Here is a 16,029-nt window from a genome sequence, read left to right as displayed (position 1 = left end):
AAGAATGGGTGGGACAGACACTGAGGAGCTGAAGTCATGGGTCACTTCAGAAGGAAGGTCAGCACAGGGGGCATGGTGGGAACTGGACTCCCACGCTGGGGCTGAACCAAGCTGGAGTCAGGCCAGAAGCTGAGGATGAGAGCACCAAGATCTGACAGCCTCCAAGAGGGGTCAAGGGAAAGTTTCACTGGAAGGGCTGAGTCAGAGATCAGGAAATTCAAAGACTGAAACATGTTTGGAACCTGGGTCCTGCCTATGTCTCAAGATTTCAAGACAAACAGAAGCTCAAGGCAAGTCCAGTTCCTTAGCAACCGTATTTACCTTATACTTTAAAAAAAAAAAAAAAAGTCACATTTTAATTCACTCTTCTACCAGGTAACTTGATATAAGCATACAAATTGTCTTGTTAGCAATTTTCCTTCAAATATAAACTTTTTAGAAGTGTAACACACATCCAAGTGCTCAGCTTGATGAGGTTTTACAGGAGCATGCCATGTAGCCAATCCCCAAATCAAGAAATACATCATTTTTATTTTATGCACCTTTCAAGGACAGTCACTATGCTGATATTGAACACATAGTTTACTTTTCTTGATTTTTAGCATTATACTTATTGATTAACCCAGCATGTGCTGACTCCTTATTTTTGAAAATCCTTCATGTTCATGTAGCATTGCTTACTGCCATTGTGTGAAACTGTTATAATTTATGTATTCATTCTACTCTTGATGGATGTTTGAGTTAGTTTTAGTTTGGGTCTATTACAAATAATAACTTCCAGGCACATTTTTGCACATTTTGTGGTGCCTATATGTAAGCATTTCTCTTGGCATATGATTCTCAGAGCATGCACATATTCAACTTTTCTAGATACAGCCAAGTGGTGTTTCAAAATACTTACACCAATACATACTTCCACCAAGAGTCTAGGAGAGTTGTGGTTGGTCCACATTAACACCAACACCTGGAGTTGATTTTTTATTTTACCATTAATGTGATTGTGAAATGCTACTTAAATTGCTTTCAATTGGCAAGTGAACCTATAAAGTTGGAGAGTTTTTCTATGTCAATTGACTATTTGAGCCTTTTCATTCAGAAAGTGTCATTTCCTGCCTTTTGCCCACATTTTTTTCTGCTCTCTGATTTTTTTCCTATTTATTTCATATATATATATATATATGAAAGTGAAACACTTTGGGGGAAATCTGTATTGCAAATATTTCCTTACATTCTGTAGCTTGTTGTATCTCTGCCTTAATGTGATCATTTTATGAACTGACATAGTTATAGTGTGATCCAATACATCTTTTTCTTTATGCTTAGTGCTTCTTAGAGTATTTCTTTTAAGAAATCTTTACTGTCTCAAGGACATGAGGACGTATTCTAAGTTTTAATGTAGAAATTGCATTATTTCACTGTCATATTTCAATCTAGCATCTGGAGTCAACTTTTGCCTGGAGTGAGAAGTCAGGGAGGAAGTTCATTTTTCCTATGTGGACATCCAGTTGATCTACTCATTTATCAAGAAGACTGTCCATTTCCTTTTTCCACTTGGCACTGCAGCAACCAAGTGACCACATGTGTAGGTCTCTCCCTGGATTCTTCAGGGTGTTCCATTGGTCTTATTTGTCTTTTCTTGAATCTTTTCCCCAGTTTAAAACTGTTTCAGTATTCAGAGTGAAACCATTTAATTGCTTTATAACAATTCTTTTTTTAAATTTATTTATTTTGATTCATTGTAAACAAATGGGGTACAACTTGTTTCTCTGGTTCTACATGAAGTAGAGTCATACTATTTGTGTAAACATACATTTACATAGGGTAATGATGTTTGTCTCATTCTGTTATTTTTCCTTCCCCCCGCCCCTCCCACCCTTCTTTTTCCTCTATATAATCCATCCTTCCTCCATTCTTGCCTCCCTCCCATCCCCATTATGTGTCATCATCCACTTATCAGCGAGATCATTCATCCTTGGTTTTTTGAGATCGGCTTATCTCACTTAGCATGATATTCTCCAACTTCATCCATTTGCCTGCAAATGCCATAATTTTATTCTTCTTTATGGCTGAGTAATATTCCATTGTGTATATATATACCACAGTTTCTTTATCCATTCATCAATTGAAGGACATCTAGGTTGGTTCCACAATCTGGCTATTGTGAATTGAGCAGCTATGTACATTGATGTGACTGCATCAGTGTAGTATGCTGATTTTAAGTCCTTTGGGTATAGGCCGAGGAGTGGGATAGCTGAGTCAATTAGTGGTTCCATTCCAAGTTTTCTAAGGAATCTCCACACTGCTTTCCAGAGTGGCTGCACTAATTTGCAACCCCACCAGCAATGTATGAGTGTACCTTTTTCCCCACATCTTTGCCAACACGTATTGTTGCCTGTATTCTTGATAATCGCCATTCTAATTGGGCTGAGATGGAATCTTAGGGTAGTTTTGATTTGCATTTCTCTTATTACTAAAGATGTTGAACATTTTTACATGTATCTGTTGATTGCTTGTAGATCTTCTTCTGTGAAGTGTCTGCTCATTTCCTTAGCCCATTTGTAGATTGGATTATTTGTATTCTTGGTATAAAGTTTCTTGAGTTCTTTATAGATTCTAGAGATTAGTACTCTATCTGAAGTATGAGTGGCAAAGATTTTCTCGCACTCTGTAGACTCTCTCTTCACATTGCTGATAGTTTCCTTTGCTTACAAAAAGCTTTTTAGTTTGAATCTATCCCAATTCTTGATTCCTGCTTTTATTTCTTGTGCTTTGGGAGTCATATTAAGGAAGTCTGATCCTAAGCTGACATGATGAAGATTTGGACCAACTTTTTCTTCTATAAGGTACAGGATCTCTGGTTTGATTCTGAGGTCCTTGATCCATTTTGAGTTGATTTTTGTGCAGGGTGAGAGATAGGGGTTTAGTTTCATTCTGCTGCATATGGATTTCCAGTTTTCCCAGCACCGTTTGTTGAACAGGCTGTCTTTTCTCCATTGTATGTTTTTGGCACCTTTGTCTAGTATGAGAAAACTGTATTTATTTGGATTTGTCTCTGTGTCCTCTATTCTGTACCATTGGTCTACCTGTGTATTTTGGTGCCAATACCATGTCGTTTTTGTCACTACTGCACTGTAGTATAGTTGAAGTTATGATATTGGAATATGCTCTGCTTCACTCTTCCTGCTAAGGATTGCTTTAGTTATTCTGGGTCTCTTATTTTTTCCAAATGGATTTCATGATTGCTTGCTCTATTTCTGTAAGGTACATCATTGGGATTTTAATTAGAATTGCATTGAATCTGTATAGCACTTTTGGTAGTATTACCATTTTGAAAATATTTATTCTGCCTATTCAAGAACATGGGAGATCTTTCCATCTTCTAAGGTTTTCTTTAATTTCTTTCTTTAGTGTTCTGTAGTTCTCATTGTAGAGGTCTTTCACCACTTTTGTTAGATTGATTCCCAAGTATTTTATTTTCTTCAAGGCTATTGTGAATGAGGTAGTTTTCCTAATTTCTCTTTCTGAGGATTCATCACTTATGAATAAAAATGCATTAGATTTCTGAGCATTGTTTTTATATCCTGCTACTTTACTGAATTAGAACGTAGAACTTATGAGTTCTAAAAGTTTTCTGGTGGAATTTTCCAGCTCCTCTAAATATAGAATCATGTCATCAGCAAATAGGGATAGTTTGAGTTCTTCTTTTCCTATTCATATCCTTTAATTTCTTTGGTCTGTCTAATTGCTTTGGCTAGAATTTCAAGGACAATGTTGAATAGATGTGGTGAGAGAGGGCATCCCTGCCTTGTTCCAGTTTTTAAGGGGAATTCTTTCAGTTTTTCACCATTTAGAATGATATTGGCCATGGGCTTAGCATAGATGGCCTTTACAATGTTAAGGAATGTTCCCACTATCCCTATTTTTTCTAGTGTTTTGAGCATGAAGGGATGCTGTATTTTATCAAATGCTTTTTCTACCTCTATCAAAATAATCTTGTGATTCTTGACTTTAAGTCTGTTGATATGGTGAATGACATTTATTGATTTCCAGATGTTGAACCAACCTTGCATCCCTGGGATAAAACCCACTTGATCGTGGTGCACTATCTTTTTAATATGTTTTTGTATGTGATTTGCTAAAATTTTGTTGAAAATGTTTACGTCGATGTTCATTAGGGATATTGGTTTGAAATTTTCTTTCCTCCATGTGTCTCTATCTGGTTTGGTATCAGGGTGATATTAGCTTCATAGAATGAGTTTGGAAGGGTTCCCTCCTCTTCTATTTCATGGAATACTTTGAGAAGTATTGGAATGAGCTCTTCTTTAAAGGTTTTGTAGAACTCGGCTGAGAACCCATCTGGTCCTGGACTTTTCTTTGTTGGTAGGCTTTTGATGACTTCTTCTATTTCATTACTTGAAATTGATCTATTTAAATTGTGTATGTCCTCCTGGTTCAGTTTAGGTAATTCACATGTCTCTAGAAACTTGTTGATGTCTTCGAGATTTTCTATTTTGTTGGAGTATAGATTTTCAAAATAGCTTGTAATTATGTTTTGTATTTCATTCGTGTCTGTTGTGATATTTCCTTTTCTATCCCAAATTTTAGTAATTTGAGTTTTCTCTCTCCTTCTCTTTGTTAGTGTGGCTAAGGGTTTATCAATTTGGTTATTTTTTCAAGGAACAAACTATTTTGTCAATTTTTTTGATTGTTTCTTTTGTTTGAATTTCATTGATTTCAGCTCTGATTTTAACTAGTTCCTGTCTTCTACTACTTTTGGTGTTGATCTGTTCTTCTTTTTCTAGGGTTTTGAGCTGTAGTGTTAGGTCATTTATTTGTTGACTTTTTCTTCTTTTATTGAATGCACTCCATGAAATGAATTTTCCTCTTAGTACTGCTTTCATAGTGTCCCAGAGATTTTTATATGTTGTATCTTTGTTCTCATTCACCTCTAAGAATTTTTTAATTTCCCCCTGATGTCTTCTGTTATTCCTGCATCATTCAATAGCATATTATTTAATCTCCAGGTATTGGAGAAGTTTCTGTTTTTTATTCTGTCATTTATTTCTAATTTCAATCCATTATGATCTGATAGAGTACAAGGTAGTATCTCTATCTTCTTGTATTTGCTAACAGTAGCTTTGTGGCATAATATATGGTCTATTTTAGAGAAGGATCCATGTGCTGCTGAAAAGAAAGTGTATTCGCTCATTGTTGGATGGAATATTCTATATATGTCGGTTAAGTCTAAATTATCAATTGTGTTATTAAGATCCATGGTTTCTTTGTTCAATTTTTGTTTGAAAGATCTGTCCAGTGGTGAGAGAGGTGTGTTAAAGAAATCTAGTATTATTGTGTTATTGTCTATTTGGTTCCTGGAATTGAAAAGGGTTTGTTTGACGTACATGAATGAACCACTGTTTGGGGCATAAATATTTATGATTGTTATGTCTTGTTGATTTATGTTTCCCTTAAGCAGTATGAAATGTCCTTCTTTATCCCTTCTGACTGACTTTGGCTTGAAGTCCACTTTAATCTGATATGAGGATGGAGACCCTGCTTTTTTGCTGAGTCCATGTGCATGGTATGTTTCTTCCCATCCTTTCACCTTTAGTCTGTGGATGTATTTTTCTATGAGATGAGTCTCTTGAAGGCAGCATATTGTTGGGTCTTTCTTTTTAATCCAATCTGCCAGTCTGTGTCTTTTGATTGATGAATTCAGACCATTAACATTCAGGGTTATTATTGAGATATGATTTGTATTCCCAGTCATTTTGGCTTATTTTTGTTTTTTAACATGACTTGGTTTCTCCTTTATTTGGCTATTCCTTCAGGGTAGTTCCTCCCTTTGCTGACTTTTATTGTTGTTTTTCGTCTCTTCCTCATGGAATATTCTGCTGAGAACATTCTGTAGTGCCAGGCTTTCTTTTTGTAAATTCTTTTAACTTTTGTTTATCATGCAAGGATTTTATTTCATCGGCAAATCTGAAGGTAAGTTTTTCTGGGTATAAGATTCTTGGTTGGCATCTATTTTCTTTCAAAGCTTGAAAAATGCTGTTACAGGCCCTTCTAGCTTTCAGGGTCTGGGTTGAAAAATCTGCTGATATCCATATTGTTTTCCCCTGAATGTAATATGATTCTTTTCTCTCAAAGTCTTTAAAATTCTGTCTTATTTTGTATGTTAGGTATTTTCATTATAATGTGCCTTGGTGTGTTGTAATTTTACACATTTGGTGTCCTATATGCCTCTTATACTTGATTTTCCATTTCATTCTTCAGATTTGGGAAATTTTCTGATATGATTTCATTGACTAGATTGTTCATTCCTTTGGTTTGTTTCTCTAAGCCTTCCTCAATTCCAATAATTCTTAAATTTGACCTTTTTGTGATGTCCCATAATTCTTGGAGATTCTGTTCATGATCTCTTACCATCTTCTCTGTTTGGTCAACTTTGTTTTCAAGACTAAATATTTTTTCTTCAATGTCTAAGGTTCTGTCTTCCAGGTGTTCTATCTTATTGGTTCTGCTTTCTATGGAGTTTTTAATTTGGTTTATTGCTTTCTTCATTTCAAGAATTTCTGTTTGTTTTTTTTTTTTTCAGAATCTCTATTTATTGAAATAATCCTTTGCTTCCCACATTTGCTCTTTTAACTGTTGATTGATGCGATCACTCAATGCCTGCATTTGCTCTCTCATCTCATCGTTTGCTTCTCTGATCATTTTAATTATGTACATTCTGAACTCCTTTTCAGACATTTCTTCTGCCATGCTGTCACTGGATTTTATTGATGTAGCATCTAGGTTTGTTTGGGACATTTTCTTCCCTTGTTTTCTCATATTGCTCAGGTATCTTCCCTTCTAGGAGTGCAAATCTGAGATATTGCAGTTCCCCCCCATAGACTTATAGTGTCCCTGCAGGTTTCCAATAACTCACCTACTTGTCTTCAGTAGCCTGAAGTCTTGGAGGAACTTGATAATGCATTGACCCAAAAGGATGCTGCCCCTCTAGGCAGGGTGGCCTCCAGGTGGGGTATATTCCCTGCTAGTGGGCAGAGGAGCCTCCACGTGTTGACCAATGTTCAGCTGAAGGGACCCTATACTGCAGGCTGGGGCTCAGCTGGTCTGGGCCTGGGTCTCTGGTTCTACCTTCCCAGCAGAGAAGTCTTGCCCAGCGGCTCTCTCGATATTTCTTCTTCTTGAATCCTGAGTCCTGGAGTGACATGGAATGCAGTCACCCTCTAGTCTACTATCTTGGATCTCCAATAATTCTTGATATTTAGTAGTGTAAGCCATTAACGTGTTGTTCTTTTGCAATATGAAAAAAACAGCCAGAAGAAACAGAAGCAGAAAATAAAGAACTTACTCCGATCCGGTTTCGTGTCTCTCTGTGGGCAGGGAGTGTGATAAATGGTGCCGAAACAAGACTGGGAACGAGTTAAGATATAAGGGTAAGTTCACATAAGTTCTCAAATCAAGACAAATTAGTCCGAGAGTACAAAAGTGAGACGTCTCGATGATCGCGGAGCCGCGACAATTCATAAGACGATCGCGGAGCCGTGACAATTCATCACAAAAGGATCCCCGTGGGAGGGACGAGTGAAGTAACAAAAGGATCCCCGTGGGAGGGACGAGTGAAGTGGCCAAATACAGACTTATACAGTGGTACCAAACTGTGTATGTGTGTGTGTGCGTGAGCGTGTGTGTGTGTGTGCGCGCGCTTGTCTTTTTGTTTGTGTGCTTGGAGCTCTTAGTGCTGTAAGATTTAATCATAGGAACAGAACTGTCTAAAACTAGGCTAAATTCAGAAATTTCATAAGAACAATAATTTTTCACAGACAAGGGTAAGTTAAGTGGTAAGTAATAAAGTAATAAAATAATAAAGCAATAAAGTAATAAAGTAAGTAAGGCTAGAAAGCCCAGTAACAGAGAAAGATTAATAGGCTTTAAGCCCTGTAACAGAGAAAGATTAATAGGCTTTAAGCCCGGTAACAGAGAGAGGTTAATAGGCTGAAAGCCCGGTAAAAGTTCACAGAATGCAGACTCGTTGCCCGGTAAAATTAGTTAGTTTCAATTTATGAAGGGGTACCAAATTGTGTGTGTGGTGTGTGTACTTTTCGTGTTGTTTGTGTGGTTCATCTGGGTGATTGGGTTAGCTCTTAGCAGTGTTAGAATTTGACCATGGGAACAAAACTCTCCAAAACTAGGATGCAGCAGCCTCTTAGGGAATTGCTAAAAAATCACGGAACTCCGTTAACGTTCCTTGATACCATAGAGAAGGTCTCTCCGTGGTTTTTAAATGAGGGGCTATTAAATATCCCACAGTGGGAACATAATATAGTAGCCATAGTCCCCACAAGTATTGGGAGATAATTGTTTCATGATTTTCTGCATTCAAACCTAATCTAATTTCTCAACCAGGTAAAAAAAGGGTTAAAAAGTCCTGGGTGATACTCCCTCCCCTCTGCCTGGCCTTGTCAAAGCCTGCAATGGAATGTAAATTACAGCAGTCTCAGCGGGAAGGAGGAGGGGTAACCTGAAGAAAAAAAAAAAAAAAAAAGGTGTCCGTTTTAAACTTAACTAACTTATTTTCTAGGATTCTTCGTTTGTTTTGTTTTTCTTTAATGTTGTATTTTTGAGCTCATAATTTTGATCCTACATACCTAGGTTAATGATTTTTTTTCTTTTTGATCAGTTCTATTTTTTATTCAACTGAAGTTTTTAAACATCTGTTTCATTGCAATGAACATTTACCTATAAAGTTACAAGGCCTTTGATTTTGTGTTATGTGTTATGTTGTGCTGTCTAATGTCATGTTTTGTCAAAACTGAGCGCTCTTAAAATTAAAATTTAAAAATGGATCCAAATACTTTTATTCACGTGATTTAAAAAGGTTCAATTTAAATTGGGTAAACTAATAAAGTAAAATATCTTTAAAAATAACTTGCAAGTCTCCAGGTGGTCAAACTAATGAAATGTTAATGTTAAACAATGTCTAATATCAATTGCTTCTAGGACCTTTCTTCAGCAGGAAAGAGGCAACGGATCCTGTTCAGGACACTTGTCTGATATCTTGGTTTTTATAAAATAAATAAATTGGAGTTAACATGTATGGGATTACTCAAATGTGTTTGTAGAAACGTCTGGTTAATTTACAAAGTTAAAATGCTAATTGTTAAATAACATCAAGTACTTTTAACTCCTTAAATTACATGGGGTAACATACTTAAACATTATTGGTGTTTTCATAGGTTGGTAAATAAAAAGGGTTTAAACTTGCTTTGTGTCATCACTAAACTAAAAACAAGGTTATTAGAAGTTATGTCCTAACAAGTGGAATTCTATATATAAAGGGTCCCAAAAGTTTCACCTGTGTTTCAATTAAGAGTACTATAAACAACAAAATATTTAATCTTATTAAAATAGAGTGATTTATCTAAATTCAAAAATTTCATAAGAGTTGTTTCAGAATGTGAACAAAAAGGGGTCAACAGATAGGAAAGAGAAAATAAAAGGTTCTCAGTTTAAAATGTATTTAATAAAAAGGAAAAGGAAATGTTTCTGGGTAAGAAAGTTTGTGTGTAAGTAAAGGGCAAGTTTCAAAAAGTCTGTGTATAACTAAGTTGGTTGTATGTATGTAAAACAGCTAAAGCTATTTAAGGTTTTTCCTAAGGTGGAATACTAATGTTCTAATATAAGCCAAAGTTGAATCTATATGGTAAAATGACATGGTAAAATGGCAAGGATTTCTTAGAAACACTAATTTACTCTTAACTTTGTGTCTCTTAAGTTTTATTCTTTAGAACAATTAGTCTTAAAAATTGGGGTGTATACAATTATGGTTAAACAACTGTTAAAGTATTGTACTGTGTTACAGAGTCTAAATTTTTCTTTAAAAACTAAATTTGGTAAGAAAAAAAGTGTCAAGGTAATTGTGAAATGGTTTCTAGTTGTATATTAAATGTGTTCATATTTTCCAGGTATACAAGTTTTAAAGCAGGAAATTTATCGAGCTGCTATTCTCCAGATAAACTTGTCTGTAATGGTAATTTTAAGCTTATAAAGAGTAAATTTCATTGGGGATTAATTTCTATCATTTAGTGTTCTATTAGAGGACCTGTTATCAATAGGGTATATGTAAAATTGGTTATATTTTACACTGAGATAAAAAATTTCAAATGTAAATGTATTTCTAAACATTAGAGCCTGACTTGTTTAAAGGTTAATTTTGTGAAACATGAAAATATTTTGCCACTTTGACACACAAAAGGAAAGTTAAAAGCTCTCTCAGCCTTTCTTTGATTCATGTTTTAGATACAATGTTAAATTGTGTTAATTATAAAGTTCGTATAGACTCAGGAAACAGTATATGTAAACTACTTAATGATATTTAAGGAGGAAGCAAAGATCAACATCAGAATAGAACACTTAAGATCTATAAAGAGTCACGCCTTACCTGAGATAAGGCTCTGCCTCCCACCTTACTGCATGTTAGAGTGACTCCAAAATAAGTCAGACTTCAGCTTATTTAAAGTTATAATCAAAAGATTGGTTTTTGTTGTAAAATTACTATGATCTCAAATAGGAAATATAATGTGGTTCTCAGTCAAAATTCAAGATAGCTATTATACAAGCAGAATATATTTTTACTCTTGCTAATTTCATTTTGTAAAACTGTTACCTGTTAATGTTTTGCAGAAGTAGCTGCTTTAAGAACAGGCAACCTAGGTAACTTGTGATAATAAGCCATCACCTAACAGATACCAGAACAGATAGTAGTAACTTCCAGTACTAATGCAGACTCCAGTTAGATAAAAGGGTAAATAACTGTAAAGTTATGAACATTAAAGTTAAAGCCCAGTACTCTCACTTTATGACTGGTGAAACTGGCTTGCTGGATGATTAAGATCAAACTTAGAGATTGGAATTAAATACAGAAGGCAAGATAGGCCAGTATTTGGATCTTTTGCCCTCAGTCAGCCTGAACCCAGGGAATAAGAGGACTTCTCTAAGGAGTGCTGCAACTCTGGGTCACACAACCTCCTGATCAAGGAGATTGTTGAGACTAGAGGATGAGAATCGCTCAGTGCATCTGCTGCAGAGGAGGGTCATAAAAAAAGGGAGACATCCCTTAATGCTTCCTAAGGAAGTCACCTCATCAAGGAGACCCTGCCTAACCAATGGTACTGGAGGAGCTAAGAAGCTGCTCTTCAGTTCTCTACAAGTGGCCCCTGTGGGAACTCAGCTGACTCTTTAACAAGACAGGAACCAGGTCAATTTGACCAGCTTGATCCTAGACACCCAGCAAAACAGTAAAAACCAAAATATAGCCATTCTTGGGCATTTAAGAGAAATAATAATTAAATGTAACTTAAGATGTACACTTATGTTAGTCCACTAGAATAAAGACTGAAAGCTACAAATAAAAGAAAGATTCTTCAACAAATGTGCCTGATAACTATCAAGAGAAACTGCCAGAGTCAGAAGTTTTTAGTCAGTTTAAGGCCTGCAGATCTTCCTAAGCTACACAGGTAGACTTAATCTATGTTTGCTCGTATGATTATCTAGCCCTAAGTAACAGAAGTATAGAGCTCTCTACTAAACACAGGTTATACCAATAAAGGGATATTTTCCAAAATCAGATGACTTAAGTAGCTTAACTATATTTTTTGGGATATCTATGACATTAAGAATTAAATATTGTGTTTACATTCCTGATAACCTGGACTATGTTAAAGTTCCCAAATAAAGGCCTTGTCCTTTCCAGCCTTTGCTAGGTCTAGTTATGGGAACAATTTCTCAATTCTTCCACCCGCCTGGTGAGAGATTGACTTCTGTCATTTTCATGATACTCGGTGGCATGTTCCAGATGTTGCAACATTTACTTTGTACTAATCTCATTTCAGTACTCATGTCTTTTTGTTCTTCTATCATAGAAGCACCCACCCCCAGATGACTTTACAACCTGCTCCTCCCCAACCAGACTTCTACCTCGGACCCCTCGATTGACCCGATTTTTAAAAAAGGAACTCCAAACTGCTTGCCCCTCACTGCTCCCTTTCAGCTTCGAAGCAGCCAGAACGACCGACGCCCCCTTTTCCTTAAAGCAGTTGGGAGTTCCTATAGCTAAAGCGGGGAATGAAGCCAGAATTAAGGACAGGTAGTTAGTGTAGAAATAGGGAATCGGGTCAATTCGAGGAAATGAAGCCATGAAGCCATCTGCCTTTGCAAATGTCAAGGATCTCCGGAGCCCATTGATTACCAAATTTACCTGCCTTTATCAAGGACTGCAAGCAAGGAGATGCTAATTAATGCCCCCTGGGCCCTTACCTGCCTGAATCACCTTGGCCCTCCCCCTGCCATGGTTTCTCACTTAATGCAAAACCAGGCCTAGTCACGAAGGCAGGAAGGAGAGTAAGATAAGGGGGGAAAAAACTGAAGAACAAAGGAAAATTTGACCTATAGGGGATGTAGGGTGCGCTCACTTCTCGGGACTTTTGAAATATCAGCCATGGCCCCTTTCTCCCTGCCAGGAGAAGTCTGTATTATTCCCTTTAAACAATCCAAACTATGGTCCTTACTCAACAGTACCAAATGATTAAGCAAACTGATAACCGAGGCAGGATGGACAAATGGATATAAGATTCTATCCATGATAAACAAAAAGGGGGAATAAAGGAGACCTTCAGGTCCCCTAAAGATAAACTTTCTCTTTGTCTCTTTGTTTAGGGTTTTTTAACTCTGGGTAATAAGGGTAACCCGGTGCTTTACTGGAGCTGCGGCTCAGTTTGTGTGTTTCCACGGAATAAACTAACTTACAACCTCTTTTTAGTCTCTTAGGAGGAACAGTTCAACTATGTAACAAAACAACTGCTTCTCTCAATTGTACTTCAGATTTGTGCTATCTCTCAATGTTAAAATGCTTCTAGGTTCCTGCTGGCAGACTTAATGTGTGTTCCTACCTTCCTACCAGTCCCAGTCTCTGTTACAGATGATGAATTGCCAGTATTGCTTTCCAGAAATAAGAGGGACTTTGGAATCACCACGGCAGTCATTACCGCCGTAGTTGCATCAGCAACAGCAGCCACCGCAGCAGCTGTAGCCTTGACGACATCAGTACAGTCAGCAACTAAGCTTAATGAGGTGGTCCAGCAGACAGCTACTGCTCTGTCTACTCAACAAACAGTGGATCAACACCTAAAAGCAGGACTACTTGTGGTGAATCAGCATGTGGACTTACTTCAAGAACAGATGGACCTTTTACAGGAACTGTTAAGCGTGGGGTGTATTTATCATCTGCCGGGACTGTGCGTTACACCTGTAGCTTATCATAATTTTAGTTATGCAGCAAATTTGTCTAAAATCATATCTACTCAGCTACGTGCCAATTGGTCTTATAAATTTGATAATCTTACTGCCATTCTTAGATCACAAATTGTTAGCCTTAATTCTACTAGAGTTAATATAGCCCCTATGTCTGAAATGCAAAATTGGTTATCCTCTTCTTTCAGTTTTGTAAAGCAATGGGCAGGAATGGGAGCATTGTGTATGTTAATGATTATTGCAATTATCTTCCTCACACGCTTTATCATGCGTATACGCCAAGTTCATGCCAGAGATCGCATCATTTTCCATCAAGCCATGATGGCCTTAGAGGCTGGCAGCTCTCCTCAAGTCTGGCTGAGCATGCTGGACCGGTAGTCAATGACGGGTAAGGAAGGAGGTAACCTCGTACCGACCTAAGACAGGAGCTGTAGCATGCTCTGCAGTTATCTGATGACGGGTAAGGACGATGGTTGACCACTCCGCCTAAGACAGGCACGGTCCCGAGCCAGCATTCTTTTAATAAATAAAAAAGGGGGAGCTGTCGGAGAAGAAAGAAGAAAGAAAGAAAGAAAGAAAGAAAGAAAGAAAGAAAGAAATGGGCAAATGATGAAAAACAGAAAAATAAACTTTATACAATTTGATCAGACTAGAAAGAAGCAGCTGAGAAGCAATCTAGCTATTTTCCCCCAGGTCCCACAGAAGCCAGAGCCATTTATAGGAACTAAAGCCAGATGATATACAGGTGTAGGTTAACTAGGCTGCATTCATCTATGTTGGTCGTAATTTCCTTGGCATCTGTCCTCAGCATGAGGAAGTCACTAGTCTCAGTGTGAGGAGTTTAAGAAGTTAAAGCAATTGGGAACTTTTAATTTCAAAGGGTGTCATTTCAAAGTCTATATGGAAAACAAATATTATAATTATATATAAATATTGCCTCTCCTTTGGCTATGACATCTATTGCTAATATGAAAAAGAAAAAGTAGTTGATAAATACTATATCTTTAATTCCTTTATTCTGGACCTATTCTCTCCCTTTCTTGTATTTTCTGGCTGGAAATAATAAATATTTATTATTTAATTTTACATAAATATCTGCTTTACCTCTTATATACTGTTTCCACACTGTTTTCTTGTCTTGAATTTCCTCTTCTATGCAATTCAGACTTCTTATACTATACTCCTTTTTCATTAATTCTCAGACTCTTTATATTCTCATTGATTTGTAATCTTTATTTCTAGCTTATATGCAGAGAATTGACAAATATTTTTATCACAAAAATCTCTATTTTGTCCAAAGATGACTAATGCCTGGAAGCTAATGCCTCCAGAAAGAAAAAAAAAAAAAAGCCCTCACCTTAATAAAATAGCTTCTCTTTATTTAAACAGAAATGGAATAATTTAGTTTATTACAGTAAACTAATAGGATCTCAAGCAACACCTGTACAGATACAAGTCAAAGAAAACCTGCAAGGAAGCCCATTGTAATGTGTCAATAAGTGGTTTTGGAAGACTGTGATAAGCCCTCTTTATATACATTTAACCCATGAATATACATTGCTTTTTAAATTAAAACAATTTTTTAAAAGACTTCAACATAGAATAATTTTAGGTATTAAAGCTCCAAGTGAAGATAGTTTTAATATTCTATTCTCAACATTCCCATATTTCTCAAATCCAAATCCAACATTCCTCAAAACCTAAGAAGAATGAACAGTAAAGGTGACATTGTAGCATTTGGTCCTTAATCTGATATTAATGTCAAATTAATATAATTACTGATTTTGATAACTTTCAAAAATCCAATAAACATTTAATGTCTAATGTAAGGAAGTATTTTCAGAGCCACATAATTACTACTCATCACAGGGAATTGGTCAGTTTCCATTTTACTCAATTCTACAGCTAATGACACTTGGCCCTTGAGGAAAACAACATGCAGGAAGACTGCTTCTCCAGAAAGGCAATACTGAGGCAGATATTGGTCATTATTCCAGCTCTGATAATTGGCTCCATTCCTAAACATAAGAACTATTTATAGCTGTGTGTCCTGAGAGGTAATGATGACTCTAACAAGGAAGCAAATCTCTCTGCATGTCTCCTGCCATGCAGCTGCTGAGGTGAGCCCTGCTGGCACAGGTAGGTGGGGTGCCCATCCCTTCATTCTTCAGCATCAGGTTGCATTATTATTCTCCACAGCTCTTTTTTGCTTCCCATAGTCTATTTTTCTTTATTAGCTCACTTCACTGAATGATTTTTCACTCAACTTGTTTTGTAGCCTCTGGTCTTACCTCATAGTTGAAATGAATTCAAATAATGAGATGAACTCAAAATATTCTTCAAAGCTGTAATACTTTTACAGCTGTAATACTTCTCTCTCTGAAGACTAGGATCATAAAAATTAAAAGCAATATCTCTGTATTGGCTATCACCTCTTTACTGATACAACATGAAAAGGCATGCTAGTTTTATTTTTGCCACAGCCATTCAATCACTGTTCCCACTCTGAAAAGCTCTAGATCTCTTTCCTAAATGTTATCAAATATTGATGAATAACACTCATTTAGGGCTTACTGTGTGCTAAAGTGTTGTGCAACATTTAGCATACAATTTTTCCTTTTCCCTGCATTAATTTTGATAAATCTTGTTTTAAAATTAAAAAAAAGCAATAAATAATATCTTTAAAAATAGAGCAAATCAAGTCATGGAGAA

Source organism: Sciurus carolinensis, chromosome 2 (genome assembly GCF_902686445.1).
Source record: "Sciurus carolinensis chromosome 2, mSciCar1.2, whole genome shotgun sequence".
NCBI lineage: Eukaryota > Metazoa > Chordata > Mammalia > Rodentia > Sciuridae > Sciurus > Sciurus carolinensis.
This window is presented reverse-complemented; position numbering follows the sequence as displayed.